At 44.0% G+C, this 12,113-nt stretch overlaps 1 protein-coding gene across 11 annotated transcripts in view; it reads right to left on the bottom strand.

The window, feature by feature from the left end:
- The window catches only part of FGF1 (fibroblast growth factor 1), a 140,425-nt gene that overhangs the window by 39,571 nt on the left and 88,741 nt on the right, over positions 1-12,113 (bottom strand). For 3 of the 11 annotated variants that reach the window (XM_061616991.1, XM_061616992.1, XM_061616990.1), the window contains one exon: positions 8,224-8,316. The exons of the other annotated variants lie outside the window; for them this stretch is intronic. The gene's annotated coding sequence lies outside the window, so the exon portion shown is untranslated. The remainder of the gene's footprint in view (positions 1-8,223; positions 8,317-12,113) is intronic. 11 annotated transcript variants of the gene reach the window in all.

Below are 12,113 nucleotides of genomic sequence, written 5' to 3'. Positions count from 1 at the left end.
GGGCAAGAAAGACAACCATCTCCCTAACATTCTCTTGTATTCCAGTGTGCTCTATCACTGCCACACACACCCCAGTTCTTGTCTGTTTAAAACCCTATACTGTAGTTCCCAGTGAGGTGTGAAGTGCAACATCTGCTGCAACTTCTTGGGATCAGTTTCAGTTGATGTGGTCTGATGATGTGCACAAGGTGCTTGTGACAATGCAGCCAGCAACATGTCATCTCCACCCTTGCCCTTCTTGGCTTATTAAAGCTTGCCAAGGGGATATGAAAGAGGGGATCCAGGGTGTGGTCAATGCGTCTTTGCAGGAGGGAGTGGTCCCAGCCATCCTGAAAGAGGCGGTGATCTGACCGCTCCTGAAAAAGCCCACCCTGGACCCATTGGTTTATGACAACTTCCACCCAGTCACAAATACTCCTTTTTTTAGGGAAGGTGATTGAGAGGGTTGTGGTGCAGCAATTGCAAGTACTTTTAGATAAAACAGACCCATTCTAACCAGGGTTCAGACCTGAATTCAGGACTGAATCGGCCTTAGTTGCCCTGATGGATGACCTTTATCGCAAGAAGGACAGAGGGAGTGTGACCCTGTTATTCTTACTAGATCTCTGAGGAGCTTTTGATACCATTGACCATGGTATCCTTCTGGGGTGACTTGGTGAGATGGATATTGGAGGCACTATTTTACAGTTGTTCCGATCCTACCTGCAGGGTCGTTTTCAGATAATATTTGGTGATTATCTTTTGGCCCCTGGCAGTTGTGCTGTGGAGTGCCACAGGATACCATCTTGTCCCCAATGTTGTGTAACATCTATATGAAGCGTTTGGGAGCAGTCATCAGGAGATTTGGTTGAGGTGTCAAATGTACACTGATGATACCCAGCTGTATTTCTCTGTAACATCTGTATTGGGAGAAGCCATGCAAGCCTTGGACCAGTGCCTGGACTCGGTGGTGGGCTGGATGATGGATAATAAACTGAATCCTAGTAAGACGGAGGCACTGTGGGTTTGTTGTTCCCGAGTTCGGATAATTGGTCAGTTGCGTGAAACAGCAGGTCTGTAGTCTGGGGGTGCTCCTGGATCTATCTTAGTCACTAGAGGCCCAGGTGACCTCCGTGGCTAGGAGTGCCTTTTACCGGCTTCGGCTGGTAAGGCAACTGCAGCTGTTTCTGGACCAGGATAGCCTGACCACTGTTGTCCATGCACTGGTAACCTCCAGGTTGTATTATTGTAATGTGCTCTATGTGGGGCTGCCCTTGAGGTTGGTCCAGAAGCTGCAGCTGGTGCAAAGCTGTTCACTGGGGCAAGGTATTGCCACTATGTCACCTTGCTGCTGAACGAATTGCACTGACTGCCCATTAGCTACCGAGCCAAGTTCAAGATTCTGGTTTTGGTGTACAAAGTTTTATGCAGCTTGGGATCAGGATACCTGAAAGATCATCTTACCCCTTATATATCCAGTGAATCACTGCACTCTGCAGGTGAGGGCCTCCTGCAGATACCATCTTATCAGGAGGTCTGTTCCACACAACATGAGAAATGGACCTTTAGTGCTGTGGCACCGACACTCTGGAATTCCCTGCCCTTAAATATTAGACAGGCTCTGTTATCTTTTCAGCGCCTCTTTCAACAAGCCTTTTAAGTAATGACCTTATCCCAGTCTGCATCTGTGTTGGAATTACTTTTTTAGATGTTTCTAAAGCTTTTTTTTAAATATATTTTTAAAGATGTTTTGTTTTAATGTGTTTTTAAAGCTGCTTTGTTTTAATGTGTTTTAAAGTCTGTTGTTGTTAAGGTGTTTTAGAGTGTTTTTAGTATTTTTGTTTGACACCCAGGGCTCCTTGTAGGAGGAAAGCGGGATACAAATTTAATGAATAAATATATAAAACCTGCATTTCTCAAACTTCTGAAAGCTGAAGCAATTTCTTTTTCTGAACTTATTTGTAGCATGTCAGCATAGTGTATTGTATTTAAAAATTAAAGCTAGAATGTGCCCCTGAGTAGGGATCTGACCTCAAATGTAACTTTAGTCCATGGCTGTTTGATTGTTTAAAATTACATTCACAACTAAGACTTGTTATATGTTGGGTTGAAATAGTAAAAACCTTTATAAGGACATTATTTTTTACCATATCTGTCAAATCCAAAAGTATAATGTACCACACGATGTACTGTTGCTTAACAAATGTTTTTTCTCTCTCTTTGGTTTGTTAAAAATATTTTTTTTAAAAAACACACACCTAAGACTTGTTTCCTGTTCTTTGGTTACATTGTATTCTACTTTTCATCTGTTTTAAATCATTTTGTGGTGGGGGGTCAGGTATTAAACCTGAGGGATCTTTTAAAGAACTATTTTTCATGTTATTCCTAAAATATATATTATACAAGAGGGGCTATATGCTATAGCCAGCATATATTTTTTACATTCCCCATGTTAAATTGAAAATACCCCCATGCCATTCTGCTGCTTCCCATAAGCACCAGCGGCGTCACTAGTGGGAGTGGTGGGGGGTGCAGACCTCCGGCCTGCGCCCTCCCAGGGGCATGGACGAGGTGGCAGGGCTTGCGTGTGCGCATGCGCACACACTCTAGGCCAGCCACCCCATCCATGCCCCTGGGAGGGCGCACGCCGGAGGGGCACCCAGCCGGAGAAGGCCTGGGAACGCCGGCACGCCTCCCTCGCCCCGCCGACGCTGCTCCCGGTCTTGCCTGCGAGCCCGCCTCCGAGGAGGAGTTGGAGCAGCCTTGCTGGGCAACAGCACGGGGCAGCTCTGGGTGTCACCCCCCTCATGGTGACACCCGGGTGCGGGTTGCACCCTCCACACCCCGGTAGTGATGCCCCTGATAAGCACATTTCAAAACAAAATCTTACAAAACATAGTCCTGAACTCAGAAACTCTTCCTTAACAACCCTCTAAGTTTTCAAGGTGATACACAGAACACTCAGAGAGAATCCAAAGTTCAAAGTCTAAAACAAGAGAAAATTAACCAGACCCCATTGGACTTTTTTCTGTCAGTGTCCCATAATTTGTTGAAATTAATTAAAAATCAGTCATGTTCACAGAGTGCATGTAATCCTATTACTGACCTTGCCCCATATCCTGATCTTCATTTCTGCAGTTTAAAAGTTTAAAAAATGCATGGCTAATTTTTAATTAATTAAAAAAATTATACAGCCACAAGAGTGGCTATATACTGTAGCCAGCGTGGGTTTTTCACATTCCGCAATGTTAAATTGAAAATACCCCCATGCCATTCTGATGCTTCCCATAAGCTCATTTCAAAACAAAACCTTACAAAACTTATAGTTCTGAACTCAGAAAAATTGCTTAACAACCCTCTCAATTTTCATGGTGATACACAAAACAGAGAGAATAGAGAGTTCAAAGTCTAAGAAGAGAGAAAAAAAACCCAGAGCCCTTTTGGACTTTTTTCTGTCAGAGTTCTCATAATCTGTTGAAATTCATTAAAAATCAGCCATGTTCACAGAGTACCTGCAATCCTAATACTGACCTTGCCCCATACTCTGACCTTCATCTTCTGCAGTTTAAAAGTTAAAAAAAATGCCTGGCTGAGTTTTAATTAATTTAATAAATTTTGGCTGGCAGCCTATGATAATGCAGGGCATGCTCAGTAAGAACCAACTGTCAGAATTCTAAAAGCCAGACTCACAGCTGCTGGGCTTGCCTAATCAGGGGGCCACACCCACACCAGACTTTGATTTCACATGAGACAGTCATGGCTTCCCTCAGAGAATCCTGGGAAGTGTAGTTTGTGAAGGGTGCTGAGAGGAGACTCCTGTTCCACTGAGAGAGCTCCAGTGGCCAGACTGGTTTAACAGTCAGCCACTCTGACTGAAGGTCTGTGAGGGGAACAAGGCATCTCCTAGCAACTCTCACCATCGTTCACTAACTACACTTCCCAGGATCTTTGAGAGAAGCCATGACTGTCCAAAGTGAAATAAAGGCCTGGTGTGGATGTGGCCAGGGAAAGCTTTGGTTTAAATGTGGGTGGGAAGCTACATGTGCCTGCTGTAGAATAAAAAGGTAGGGGAAAGCCTGAAAAAGAATGATACTGTTCACAGTGTTTTCCTTTTGGAAAGGAAAGGGGCTTCCCTTCTGCTCAGTGCTCACCCACCCAATCTCCTACCCCTCCCCTCCCTGCCCCTTCCCTGGGTCAGTGCTGGACTATGACCTGGGAGACCAGGGTTCGAATCCCCACACAGCCATGAAGCTGATTGGGTGACCTTGGGCCAGTCACTGCCTCTCAGCCTCAGAGGAAGTCAATGGTGAAACCACCTCTGAACACCGCTTACCATGAAAACCCTATTCAAAGGGTCGCCATAGGTGGGGATTGACTTGAAGGCAGTCCATTTCCATTTTCAAACATGATTGCATAGAAATAAATCCCATTGAACTCAAAAAGTATGCAAATAATCAAACCCTCCCTCCCTTCTCCTCCCTCCTATCCCCTCCCTCTTGCCCCTTCCCTCCTCCTTCCTTCGCCCCCCTCCCCCTCCCCTCCCAGTCCCCACCTTCCCCTTCCCCCTCCTCTTCCTCCTCCCCATGGTCAGTTTTACCTATCTTAAGCATGATTGCACGGAAGTAAATACCATTGAACTCTATAAGCATGCAAACGATCATACTTGTCCTCTCCCTCCTTCCTTTGCCCCCCTCTAATACACTCCTTCCCACTCCTCCTCCTCCTCCCCCATGGTCAGTTTTTCCTATCCTAACCAAGATTGCATAGGAGTAAATCCCATCCAACTCAATAAGCATGCAAATGATCAGACCTGCCTTTTCCCCTCCTTCCCTTCTCCTCTCCCTTCTTCCTCCCCTCCCCTCTTCCTTCTTCCTTCTCCACTGCCCACTCCAGCCCTCCCTCCCTCCCCCCCAGTCAGTTTTACCTAACCTAAGCATGATTGCATGGGAGTAAATCGCACTGAACTCAATAAACATGCAAATGGTCAAACCTGTCCTCCACCCTCCCCCTCCTACCTGCTCCCCTCCCAGTCCTCCCCTCTGTGTTTCCTCCCCTCTCTCCTCCTCCCCTCCCCATCCTCTGTGGTCAGTTTCACCTATCCTAAGCATGATTGCAGGGGAGTAAATCCCATTGAACTCAATAAGCATGCAAATGATCAATCCATTCTCAGCAAACTTGCACAGGATCCCATTTCTTACCTCCTGGATTAAAAAGCAGGGAAATTCACTAATAGGCAAAAAACCTTGCGGTTTAAGAATGTACCTATAGCCCACAGCTATTTCTATCAAACTTTAAAAAGCAGGGAAATTGGGCAGCTATAGTGAATGCACCAGGGGAGCAGGAGACCTAACCTCCTCTCTGACATATTGTACTGCCCTACAAATGGGTCAAAATGCAAACACAATTTGGGTTGGTCTTTCACAGTCCAATCCACATTCTGTGTAGCTTGGAAGAATTTGGTAACATGTGCCTCTGAGCATATGGTGAGTGGTGGCAACACCTGCAATCAGCCCAAATAATAGAAAGAAGACATGTGCTGTGCTGATCTTGTTTTAGCAGGGAGGAAGCAATATTATTAATACAGTTGATATAGTTCAGATGGTCGTTTTGAATACGTCTGATTTCCCTTGCAATTTTAGTGAAGTTTCCTATAGGAAATCATTTTCTTTTTTTCTATTTCTGTGAATATGTGAAGTACAGCAACACTTTGCAAAATGTACACTAAAAAAACTCCAAATATAATTGTGGAATAATGGCACTACTGCAGAATAGTCTCCAGTGGACCTCAGGAGTGTCTCAGTTTGCACAAGATAAAACAGTGGGAGGTGAAATATATTCTAGCAAAATTCTAGATGTGCTCTACATTTTTAATTGACAATGCCCACCTTGCCTTAAATAAAGTGGTTGAAACATAGCAGGCTGAAAACATGCATCCTCTTTTTTCCAACAGCTAGAGTCATTGCTGAAGTAGCAACATATTGGAATCAGTCTGATTTTACATCAAACTGCAGTTTCAGAGTCAACTGTTAATGCACCCAAAATAGAAATAGAACATTACCTCCAATTTGAAACACAAAAGACTGTCTTTACCATCATATGACATTGACCAATAAAAAGGCTTTGAAATTAATAAAAATAAATTTGACACAGATTTCTAGGATGAATAATGAAGGAAATAAACTTTTCTAGTTTAGATTCTCTGTAGAAACATTAGTAACACAGGAAAGAAGCAAAGTTAAGAAGAACATCAACAAACATACAACAATATAATTCTCTATCTTTGGAGATTGCAGGTGTTGCCACCACACACCATAAGCTCAGAGGTACATGTTACTAAATTCTTCCAAGCTACACAGCAAGTGGTTGGACTGTGAAAGACCAACCCAAATGGCGTCTGCATTTTGACCCATTTGTAGGGCAGTACAATATGTCTGAGAGGAGTTCAGGTCTCCTGCTCCCCTGGTGCATTCCCTATAGCTGCCCAATTTCCCTGCTTTTTAAAGTTTGATAGAAATAGCTGTTCTTAAACTGCAAGGTTTTTTGCCTATTAGTGAATTAACATTGGAGTCTGTCATGGTGCAGGCATGCTCAATAAGAGCCGATTGTCAGTGTTCTAAAAGTCAGACTAACAGTTGTTTGGCTTGGCTAATCTGGGTGCCACATCCATGCCACATATTTATTCCACTTGAAACAGCATGGTTTCCCCCAAAGAAACCTGGGAAGTGTAGCTTGTGAAGGGTGCTGAGACTTGTTAGGAGACTCCTATTTCCCTGATAGAGCTCTATAGACCAGAATGGTTTAAAAGTAAGCCCCTCTTTCCGGAGAAGTTTGGGAATGTCTGATGTGGATGTGGCCAGGGACAGCTTTGGTTTAAATTTGAGTGTGAGATTACCCACCAAGTCTCCTCCTCTCCCTCCCTCATCCCTCTTCCCCTTCCACCTACCTCCTCTCCCCTACCCTTCCTCCTCCCCCAGGTTAGTTTCACCTATCCTAAGCATGATTACGTAGGAGTAAGTCCCATTGAAAATAAGCATGCAACAACCTGCCCTTTCCTTCACCCCCTCCTCTCCCCATTCCTTCCCCCTCCTTCCCATCTCTCCCCTCCTTTCCCCTCTCCCTCTCTCCTCTCTTCCTCCTCCCCCTCTGCTCTCCCCTCCTCCTCCCCCTCTGCTCTCCCCTCCTCCTCCCCCTCTGCTCTCCCCTCCTCCTCCCCCTCTGCTCTCCCCTCCTCCTCCTTCTTCCCTCCCTACTCCCTCCCCCTTCTCCTCCCCCATGGTCAGTTTCACCTATCCTAAACATGATCGCATGGGAGAAAATCCCACTGAACTCAATAAACATGCAAATGATCAAATCTGACTTTCCCCCTCCCCTTCCTTCCACCTCCTCTCCCTCCCCCTCCCCCTCTCCTCTCCCTTCCTCAAATCACCAAATTCTTCCAAGCTACACAGGAAGTGGTTTGGACTGTGAAAGACCAACCCAAATTGTCTTTGCATTTTTACAAATTTGTAGGGCAGTCCAATATCTCAGAGAGGAGGTCAGGTCTCCTGCTCCCCTGGTGCATTCACTATAGCTGTCAAATGTCCCTGCTTTTTAAAGCTTGATAGAAATGTCTGTTGGCTGTAGGTATGTTCTTAAACTGTAAGGGTATTTTTGCCTATTAGTGAATTTCTCTGTTTTTGAATCCAAGAGGTAAGAAATGAGATCCTGTGCCATTTTGCTGAGAATAGCTATAGGTACATTCTTTAACTACAAGAGTTTTTTGCCTATTAGTGAAATATATGTACTATATTAATTTTCTCCCCCCCCACCTCTTCCACTTTCAGTTGTCTTATAAAAACAAAACCTTTTTCTCTATTCCTCCTGTTACAGTGACATTTAAGTAATTACATCAGTACAAACTCTTAGGTTTATGTGGTTGAGCACTAACCCTGACAAGCAAAGAGCAGCCTCAGACACTCTTGTCAGGATATCAATATTTAATACAAAGGGTCCATAAAATCAGATGGATACCTTTGTACTAGTCTAATGTTGCAAATAAGAGAATACATTGGACAGAAGTGAATAGTACACTGTAAATCTACAGTGGAAGAATAAGCTGGAGGGTGGGAGCATATTTCTTTTACATGCTTTAGTAGCAAATTATCTTATGTGCTTTAAAGATATCATAGTCCCTGTTTGGAGTGTGTGAGTTTTCTGCCCATATTTGTCGCTTCCCTTCCTCTCCTTTCTCTACTTCCAGCTCACTTGCTTCTTCTAGATGATCAAGATTCACAAGTGCACAGCTGTCAGGATCAGTAGGCCTCAATTCAGAAGTCTTCTTGACCTTCCCACCAGCATCTATTGAAGAGAGAGATATTTCTGTTTGTAAAAAGGTTTTCTCTCTCCAACCCCAGACTATGCTTGACTCGGTTTGCCTCTGGTAACAATGGCCGGCTATTAGAGCTTCCAAGTCAGCTCTTGTAAGCTTGCCCTAAGACCTTAGGACCAAGCCAGATGTGAAGTGAATTAAAACCTTTAATGTAAATAGCAGCTACAAGCAGTAGCAGGACTGCAGAAGGTGGAAAGGGAGAGTTTAACACCCTCCCACCCCAACACTGAAACCTCTATTGGTGCTAATGGAGGCTTCCCTCTCAATGCAATAACAGCTGTTGGGAGGAGACCGTTTTTGGAACCATGGAGAGGGAGCAGAAAAGAGGATGAAACTCTGCCTCTTCACCTCATGTGCTTTCCCTATTGCTCAGCTGTCTCTCCACAACCACCAGCCACTATACTTATTTATTAACTGAGCTTTTATATAGCTGCCTCATAACATAAGATCTCTGGGTGGCTCACCAAACAAACAGGGCAATTAAAATACTACATTAAATACTAAAAGCATAACTGGAAACACAGGCTTTGAACCTAAAAGGGCCTGACCATGAAGCATGTTATTTAAAATGCTTGAGTGAACAAAAACGGACTTCACTAGGAACCAAAAAAGACCACTAAGATGCTACCAGTTGAAGGTACCTCAGAAGACACCTCTGTAACCGCTGTATCACTACCTAAAAGGCCCAACCCCTGGTGGTTACCTGCCTCACTTCCTATGGTGGCGGTGCTCAGAGTAGGGCCTCTGAAGATGAGCTGAACGTTTGGGTAGGTAGGTATTGGGTAGGTAGATATGGGGGAGGAAATTGTTAGGGAATCTGATCCCAAGCTCTTCAGGGCTTTAAAGGTTAAAAACAGCACTTTAAATTGGGCTCAGAAATAGACCAATAGCAATGCAGCTGACCAAATTCAGGCTTAATATGGTCAAACTCCCCAGCCTCAGTGGCATACTGCCTCAGATAATGGAGACAGCATGTAGCCATCCTCCATGAATCTAATCCCTGTTTAAAACCATCTAAGTTGTTGGCCATCATTAAATGTTGTGGTAGCAAATGCCAATGTTTAGCCATGGGCTCCTCCAGATGACATGTTTGTTGACCATTCATCCTGGTTTGCTTGCACAAAGTTTACACAGATTATATCCACTCTTTATTGAGCATTCATTCTAATTTGTTTATATGACAATAAGCATTCATCCTGCATTCATCCTGATTTGCTTGTGAGGTGTTTATGCATCTTCCCGTTACTCCTTCCTTCCACACTTTTAATTGCATTTCTTTGTCACTTTCCTAACCACAAAAATCCCACTTCTTTCTTAAAAGTGGATTTGTTGCACTAGGGTGACAGAGCAGTTTAATCTGCTTTAATAGCACAAACCTAAATTTCCTGTTATGCTCTGGAATCCCTCCAATAAAACACTGGTACTCTAGAGGCAACCTATGTGGCTTGTGAAGAAATACTTCCTTTTGTCTGTCTTGAATCTCCCACCCTTTGGTTTCCCTGAATTCTAATATTATGAGGGAGAAAAACATCTCTCTGTCCACTTTTCCCACACCATGCATAATTTTATACACTTCTCTCATGTCTTTACTTACCTTTTTTTTTTTCAAAATGAAAAAGCCTGAAATGTTGTAACCTTTCCCAGGGCCGGTTCTAAAGGGCGGCCAGGTGGGGCACTGGCCTGAGGGCCCCTGGAGCTATGGGGGGCCCTCTGCTCTCCTTCCGCGATCCGCTGAAGCATCCGCAGACCGCTATCTCCCACTATCCCCCTGCTTTACCTACCTTTCCATTGTTTTTTGCGGCGTGCAGATTTGCCATCAATCAAGATGGCGGCTGAGGTTTCCTTAAGGGGCTGAAGCCTCTGCCACCATCTTGGTTGATGGCATGCATGCGTGCTACACTCGTGCGTTGCTGCCATCAACAAAGATGGCGGCAGAGGCTTCAGTCCCTTAGGGAAACCTCGGCTGCCATCTTGATTGATGGCAAACCTGCGTGTGCTGCAAAAAACAACGGAAAGGTAGGTGAAGTGTGGGGATGGCGGTGGGATGGCGGGCGGTATGGAAGCTCCTGTCTTGGGGTCCGCGGATGCTTAAGTTCCGTGGGTCGCGGAGGGGCCCAGGGCAGGCTGATACCCAAAGGCCCTGGCATGCCTGGGGCCAACCCTGACCTTTCCTCATAGGGGAGTTGTTCCAGCCTCTTGATAGTTTTGATTAGAATGCATCATACCCTACTTCCTAAAACTGTGTGAATGAACATGGTAGAGGCCAGCTTTCTCCCAGCTTGGCTTTCCTTCCCCAATTTTACTAAAGGAAGAAGACATATCTCAGTAACTTCCAAAGATGCGTATTTATTACTTGAGAGAAAGAGTATTTAAGTTAAGTTACCTTTTTACCCTGGCCGTTGGCACTTGAGATACATGTTTTTAGGACCCACCCTGTTCCTGTGATTGTAATTTGTTTTAATTGTTTTTAATACTGAATTTTGTATTAATGCTTCTTCTTCTTCATATTTATTATTATTATTATCTCCCAGTTATGGACTCAAGATCCTACTTTACTCACAAGCATGCTTTTTAAAAAGTGTGAAAATGTACACGTTTGCTGTTTAATCCTTTTGAATGTACTTGCATTCGATTAAACCATGTTAAGAGGTAACCGATCACCATAATTAATTCAATGTAGCATGGAATATGTGCCTAGTCCTTGACAGACAACCCAGACAACCCAGTAAAGTTATCTGTGATGACTACCACAACTAAACTTGTTGATATATATTTTATGCTGATATATATTTTATGCTGCGCTGAACCACCAGTGCTTTCTTTTGGATGTCGTTTTATCTTCCTGCCTATTTAGTCTCTGCTAGTTCAACCTCTCTTGGAGTGCAGTGGGGGCAACAAAAGTGAAACTGAGTATAACAAATGAGTTTTCTGCCTCTTCCATGATGTTTTTGCAACAACCTGGCAACCAGTTCCATGTGTTGTTTGAATTCACCTTTTCAGTATTGACCTACAACTGGTTTGCTAATTTTGTCCCTTGAATAAAATTGCAAATTGGTTTGCAAGAGTGACACCTGGTGGATAGGTTTCATATGGCTACACTTTCTTCCCTTGAAAGGAGGCAAATTTACCTTGCCTGAGGAAACCTGCTTGGGGAAGCTCAGTGGAGAATTAAAATTCAATCCTCAGGTGAAGTCTCAACAGGTCTCATATGTGGTCATCCAAAACTTTGTTGTAAGAAGAACAGCTGAACAACAGTTTTCAGGCTCTATCTTCCTTGGGATAATGAAGACCAATTGGTCTTATGCAACAGCCGAGGAAGGCATTTGTGTCTGCCTGATATATGATATCTTTCTGTGGCACAAGAATCACAGAAAATAAATAAATGGCATAATATCGAACATGGAGACATAAACCTTCCAAAAGAAATGCTGGTATCAGATTAAACCTTAGCAGGGTAAGAACTCTTCTCAAGGGTAGAAGTTACTACCTACTTACTGTCTCCTAAGGCAGAGATGGGGGAACCTGTGGCCCTCCAGATATTGCTAGATTCAAACTTCCATCAGCCCCCACCAGCCTGGCCAATGGTCAGGGATGATGGGAGTTGTAGTCCACCAACATCTGGAGGGCATAGGTTCCCTATCCCTGTATTAAGGCCGTATCCTATTGGACCTTGGACTTAAATTTTGATTTAGCCAGATCTGCCTTTGAGGACAAAACAATAATAATAATTCTGAGTTACCTCATATCTTTGCACCATAAAAAATCA

This window comes from Rhineura floridana, chromosome 3 (genome assembly GCF_030035675.1).
Source record: "Rhineura floridana isolate rRhiFlo1 chromosome 3, rRhiFlo1.hap2, whole genome shotgun sequence".
Classification (NCBI taxonomy): domain Eukaryota; kingdom Metazoa; phylum Chordata; class Lepidosauria; order Squamata; family Rhineuridae; genus Rhineura; species Rhineura floridana.
The sequence above is the reverse complement of the archived record's forward strand: the minus strand, read 5'-3'. Positions and strand labels throughout refer to the sequence as shown.